General features: G+C 36.1%; 1 non-coding gene across 1 annotated transcript; it reads left to right on the top strand.

Moving 5' to 3' along the window:
- The first annotated feature begins 6,254 nt into the window (after nt 1-6,254).
- Nucleotides 6,255-6,357, top strand: LOC122099896. Its single transcript, XR_006146024.1, has one exon. It is a non-coding gene; the product is annotated as a U6 spliceosomal RNA (small nuclear RNA).
- Nucleotides 6,358-6,569: the final 212 nt, after the last annotated feature.

The raw sequence follows: 6,569 nt of genomic DNA, 5'->3' as shown, positions 1-6,569 counted from the left end.
TACTGCATTGTTGGTAGGAGTGTAAACTTGTTCAACCACTTTCGAAATTAGTATGGAGGTTCCTCAAAGACGCCACATAGAGCTGTCCAATGACCCAGCAATCCCACTTTTGGGCTTTTACCCAAATGATCACAAATAAGACCTTACTAAAGCTACCAGTACAACCATGTTTATTGCAGCATTATTTACCATGGCTAAGATATGGAACCAACACAGATGCCCCTCAGTAGATGAATGGATCAAGAAAATGTGGGATATATACACAATGGAATTCTATGCCTCCATCAGAAAGAATGACATTGCTCCATTTGTTAGGAAATGGGAAGAATTGGAAAAAATATATTAAGTAAAGCAAGACAGCCCCAAAGAAACATAGTTCTCATGGTTTCCCTTACTTGCAATCCCTAGTATATGTCTGAGACAGCAGAAACGTTCAGATAAGTAGATGTTTGATGAAATGAACCCTAAGGTAAGGATTCAAATGTTTTTTTTTCTTATTATTGTTTCTAACATATTTATAAGATGATTTGTTTCTTGCATTTTATGTCCCTTCCCCAAGGTATAACCCCTGCTTTCACTGTAGTTTATGTTAATATAATTTGTGGAGGCGAAAGGGAATAACAAATTGTTTATATATGGATACAGGTGGACGTGTTGCAACAATGAGATGTACAAGACTTTATATGGAAAAACGAACATTACAACTTTGGCTGGGGGGCGGGGATTAAAGAGGAGAGGGACCGGGGTGGTGAGAAGGGAAGGGATGGGAAGGGGAAACAAAGGAGGTAGCAAAAATGCTTGGTAAGAAATATACTCACTTCCTTGCCCATGTAATTGCATCCTCTGTTTACAGTATTTTCACACTAAAAAGTTATCTGAAAAAATTTGCATCAGTTGATAGTGCATATGATTTTATTTTTATTACAAACATAGAATGTAGTAAAAATTTTCATTGCAATTACACTGCACTAGGATGTGGGCAGATTCTAATGTAAATAATAGACTGTGCTTATGTAGAGAATTTGAGCATCCAGAATTTTAATATGCCTGTGATCATAAAACTGATACCTTACTGATATTGAGTGACAAATACAACTTCCGATAAGTACAGAAGTTTTCCTTGTATGTTTTTAATACATATTTTTATTGTAAATGTCCTGTGCAGAGTGTTTACAGTTACATAGGTAAGGTAATGAGTACATTTCTTATTGAGCATTTTTACCCCCTCCTTGGTTTTTCCCCTACCGTCCCTTCCCTTCACGCCTCCCAACTCTTCCCTCCAACCCCCTCCCCCGATAGAGTGTCTTGTACATCTCATTGTTGCAATGGGTCAACCTGTATCCTTTCCTTGTATCTTAAATGAAGAAATGCTGATTGATTTGTGCTGATTCTACTTGTGTAGACACACCTAAGATCACTCGCCAAGTCCAAGAGCACATAATTCACATGCACATCATTTTTTGTCATTTTGGTATAATTGTGTTCTACACATTTATTGACAGGTTACAAATTATTCTCAAATTTTAATACATTAAAATACTTTCTTTTTGTCTTATTTTCTTGACCATGAAATCAGCAAGACCTCAGTCAGCATTTCTCACATAGGACTTTTCACATGAGTTTGTTAAATGTTGACCTGAGCTCCAATCTTCTGAGGACTCACTCATCTGCTTAAGAATTGATGCTGGCTGTTGGAAAAGAACTCAAGGAAGAATGCCATTTAAAGCCTTATAACTTTATTCTGTATCAGGGTATTTTCCTGCTACTTTGGTTTTTGAGAGTGTCTACAAGAACTAGCATTTCCTGGGGAGCAAGGAGACGCCATATGACGTTTACTTACTGAGATTTCCGATTGACTTGCTATCACTTGTACTGCATTTTGAAAGTCGAATGTGTCAAAACCTACCCATTTGAAGAGATAAGAGGAGATGCTTGGAAGATGTCTCAGTGGTAGAGTTCTTTCTTTGCATGCATGAGGCCTGGGTTCAATTCTTCAGCACCACATAAAAAGAAAAAGCTGGAAGTGGTGCTGTGGCTCCAGTGGTAGAGCACTAGCCTTGAGATGAAAAGCTGAGGGACAGCGCTTAAGCCCAGAGTTCAAGGTCTACACTGGGGTGGAGCTTGTATTGAGTACATAACAAACTGCTTCATGTATTTGGCAAGTTACCTGTCTCCAGTGTGCCGTAAGAATAGGACTATCATATAAATTAATATATTACTTTAAAAAAAGAGATAGGAGTGGTAAAAAAATTTTTAGAGACAAATACATCTTCAACATATTTGATTCCAAACATTATGTCTAAGGCATATTCAACAAGTAGTGAAACTTGTGTTGTCTGTAACTATGTGTCTTTCTCCATGTGTGCATGTGTACATGTGTGTATGTATATATTTTTGTGTATAGTAACATGCATGTATACATATATAAGGGCATATACACACATATATGCATTTAAAAATAAATATACATATATAAATATATGTGCATATATTTATATCAGTTGTTCAATGATTTAATCTATAGTTCCCAGCACATTGTCATTCTCACAAAGTGTACATGATAAACTGTTCTGAGGTTCCGTGCTCTATGATGGGCATCCTTTGTAATCACTTCCCCCATTACCTGGTTTTTCATCCCTGAATATATTCGGTCTACTTTCCACAGGAAAGCATTGTTTTCATTACATGTATTTACTTAAAATAAAAGAAAAAGGTCGTTTGTAAAAGAAAAAAGAAAACGAACTTTTAGGTCAGAGGTTAAAAGTATCCTATCCGTTTCAATGATTCCTATGAGATAAAATTTATAACAGTAGTAAAAGTGAAAAGGAATTCCTAGATCTGTTGTTTTGCCATTTAGAATAGAAATGAATAACATCACGTCACTGTTATAACTCTTAAAGAATGCAAGGGTAACGGATGGTCGCTATCATGTTCCCACAAAACCAGTGGATTCTGAAGGATAATAGTAGACCAGCAGAAATTCATTTTTTTTTATTGTGAAAATACTGTACAGAGGGTTTATAATTACATGGGCAAGACGGTGAGTACATTTCTTATCAAGCATTGTAGCCTCCTCCTTTGTTTACCCTTCCTATCTCTTCCCATCTTTCCTCCCACCCTTCCTCTCCCCCCCACAAGTTGTAAAGTTCGATTTTGACATGACAACTTGTACTTCTCATTGCTGCAACAGGTCCACCTGTATCCTTATTTAAACGACTTGTTTTTCCACTTCCCCGCCACAAATTATACAGATATCAAATATAGTGAAAGCAGGGGTTATACTGTAGGGGAGGGACATATTAGGGTGAGGTGGTATGACAATGTTGTTTTGATTTGCATTTTTTTATGGCTAGGGAGGTTGAGCATTTTTTCATGTGTCTATTGGCCATCCTTCTTTCTTCTTCAGAGAAGTTTTTCTTTAAGTCATTAGCCTACTTATTTATTGGGCAGTTGTTTCTTTGAGGATTTATTGTTGGGGGATTTAATTTTTTGAGTTCCAAGTATATTTTAGATATGAGACCTTTGTCCGTTTTATGGCTAGTGAAGATCTTCTCCCAATCTGTGGGCTTTCTATTGATCTTGCTAGCTATGTCCTTTGCCATGCAGAAGCTCTGCAACTTCATGCAATCCCATTTGTCCAACCTTTCATTGATTTGTTGTGTTTCCGGGTCTCTATTCAGAAAATTTCAGCCAGAGCCAAGGAGACCTAGGGTTTCTCCTATTCCATCCTGTAATGTTTTCAGAGTGTCTGCTTTGACTCCGAGGTCTTTGATCCATTTGGAGTTGATTCTGGTGCAGGGTGATATATAATAAGGATCTAGCTTTAGTTTTCTACAAGTAGTTAAGCAATTTTGACAGCACCATTTACTGAAGAGGCTGTCTTTCTTCTATTTTTTTAGCTCCCTTATCAAAGATTAGATGACTATAGGTCTTTAGGTTCATTTCTGGGTTTTCAATTCTATGCCATTGGTCCTGAAGTCTGTTCTTGTGCCAGTACCAAGCTATTTTGATTACTATGGCTTTATAGTAGAGTTTGAAATTTGGTATTGATATTCCTCCAGCAGTGTTCTTTCCATTGAGGAGCATTTTTGTTATTCGGGGTCTTTTATTATTCCATATGAATTTTTGGATTGCCTCTTCTATTTCCTTGAAGAATGAGGTTGGAATTTTGATAGGTATTGCATTAAATTTGTAGATAGCCTTGGGAAGTATTGCCATTTTCACGATGTTAATCTTTCCAATCGAGGAGCATGGGAGTTTTTCCCATTTTCTAAGTTCTGTTTTGATTTCCTTTTTCAAGTTTTTAAAGTTTTCACCATAGAAGAGCAGCAGACATGGAGCATGAAAGAGAAAGAGAGAAAATGGGAGAGTGAAAGAGAAAGAGAAATATCACAATACTGAAAGTGCATAACAGATAAACAAGAGCAGTATGAGAATATTCATACGGCTGTCTTTAGACTCTACATATACATTTGAAGGTATTTGATGTATGATAACCCATCAAAATGAAATATAAACTTATTTTGTTAAAAATAAAAATGTCTCAGGAGAAATTTTAAATGTAAAAACAATCTTCATGGAAGCAAACTCTGAGCTATTTCATGACTTTGAAAAGGATAAAGTGGTTGAAGTTAGTATAAATTCAGAAGTATGACCATTCACAATGATATAAAAAGGTATTCATATATTTAATAACACAATCCAAAGCAGAAAGCAAATGTTGGATAATTGATTTTTTAAAAAACATTCTGTCAGGTGCTTGGAAGGTGGCTCAGTGTTAGAGTGCTTGCCTTGCATGCATGAGGCCCTAGATTTGATTTCTCAGCACCACATAAGCAGAAAAAGATGGAAGTGGTGTTGTGGCTCAAGTGGTAGCACTAGCCTTGAGCTGAGGGACAGCACCTAGGACCCAGAGTTCAAACCCCATTACCAGCAAAATCAAAATATAAAACAAAACTAAACACAGTCTCTCACTTTTGTGGCCTCAACTCTTTAAAATCACTGCTTCAGCCTCTGGGTAAGATTTTAGGTGTGGACATTTATCAACATTCCTGATTCAGACTCTACTTCATAACTTTTTAAATAAATATTTTGTTCTTAATTTTCCTCTTCATAAATTCACATGCACCTATAAAAAATGGTTTGGCCATCCCAGTAACCTTCTCCAAGCACTTCATAATGATGACTTACAAAAAGTTGTATTATATTACAACAAGGAAAACAATGCTACAAATAAGCAAAACCAATAATTAAATATTAATGATTAATAAAATGAAAAACAAAACAATTACCAGTGTTTTCAGTATTTGAAGCGTACTACGTATTAGATTTTACTATTTTCTCATATTCCTGTACATTTAAAACTGCCTAAGATTATGATGTTCAACAAGAGTTTTAAAGGCTATGAGCAGTCTTTAAAGTTACCCATTAAGATTACTATTTACGGCTCATCTCATCATTTGTATATGGTTTATATCATCATTTGTTCCTCACTAACATCTAAAATAAGGAAGCCCTATATTTTTAATAGAAACTATGTAGTTAAAAGTCTTAACTCTTTATTCTGCTCCTTTACACAAAGACTTTGCAACTTCTCATTAGTAAAATTTCTATAAACTCTGAAATGTACATACTTAGTAGCATATGTCTGCTACCATAAATCTTAAATACTTTATCAAAAAGTTTTATGACCTGGGGCTGGGTAGGTGGCTCAGTGGTAGAGTGCTTGCCTTGCATGCATGAAGCCCTGGGTTCGATTCCTCAGCACCACATAAGCAAAAAGAAAAAAGTTGGAACTGGCACGTTGGTTCAAGTGGTAGAGCAGTAGCTTTGAGCTGAAGAGCTGAGGGACAGCGCCCAGTCCCAGAGTTCAGGCCCAACTCGCAGACTCCCACACCAAAAAAAATTTATGTCCTGCCAAACAGTCCTAGTTTTGGCATATATAAGCAAATTCCCAAAATTAAATATGTTTAAAACACTAAAACTTAAAAAAAAAACCTTAACACTTGCTTCAGTGTTCATTATGACAGGTGCCTTGTATAAAATAATTGAATTCCTCCTCTTACACATCTCTTGAACAACAAATATCTGGAATTATTTTGTTTTTGACATGTCAGTCTTTATTCTTAAATGTGTGCTAATGTAAGAAGTACATGGTTCTAAAATTTCGTGGCAATTCTTTTGAGCTTACTTTTTGTTGAATTGTCTAGTTTAAGAAAATAAATTACACTTTATATATAAAAAATGTTCTATGCTCAATTCAGCATCAAGTACTCTAACATTGGAACAATACAGAGAAGATTAGAATGGCCCCTGAGAAAGGATGACAGGCAAATTCCTGAACCATTCCATACTTTTACAACAACAGATGCTGGAGGGGATGTAGCCACAAGAGAACTGTACTGCATTCTTGGTGGGAGTGTAAACCTATTCAACCCTTTGGAAAGTACTATGGAGGTTCCTCAAAAGACTCCACATAGAGCTCCCTTATGACCCAGGAATCCCACTTTTGTGCATTTACCCAGATGATCACAAACAAGACCACACTAAAGCTACCAGCACAACTATGT

This window comes from Dipodomys spectabilis, unplaced genomic scaffold (genome assembly GCF_019054845.1).
Source record: "Dipodomys spectabilis isolate Male_0828 unplaced genomic scaffold, ASM1905484v1 ptg000545l, whole genome shotgun sequence".
Lineage (NCBI taxonomy): Eukaryota > Metazoa > Chordata > Mammalia > Rodentia > Heteromyidae > Dipodomys > Dipodomys spectabilis.
This window is presented reverse-complemented; position numbering and strand designations above follow the sequence as displayed.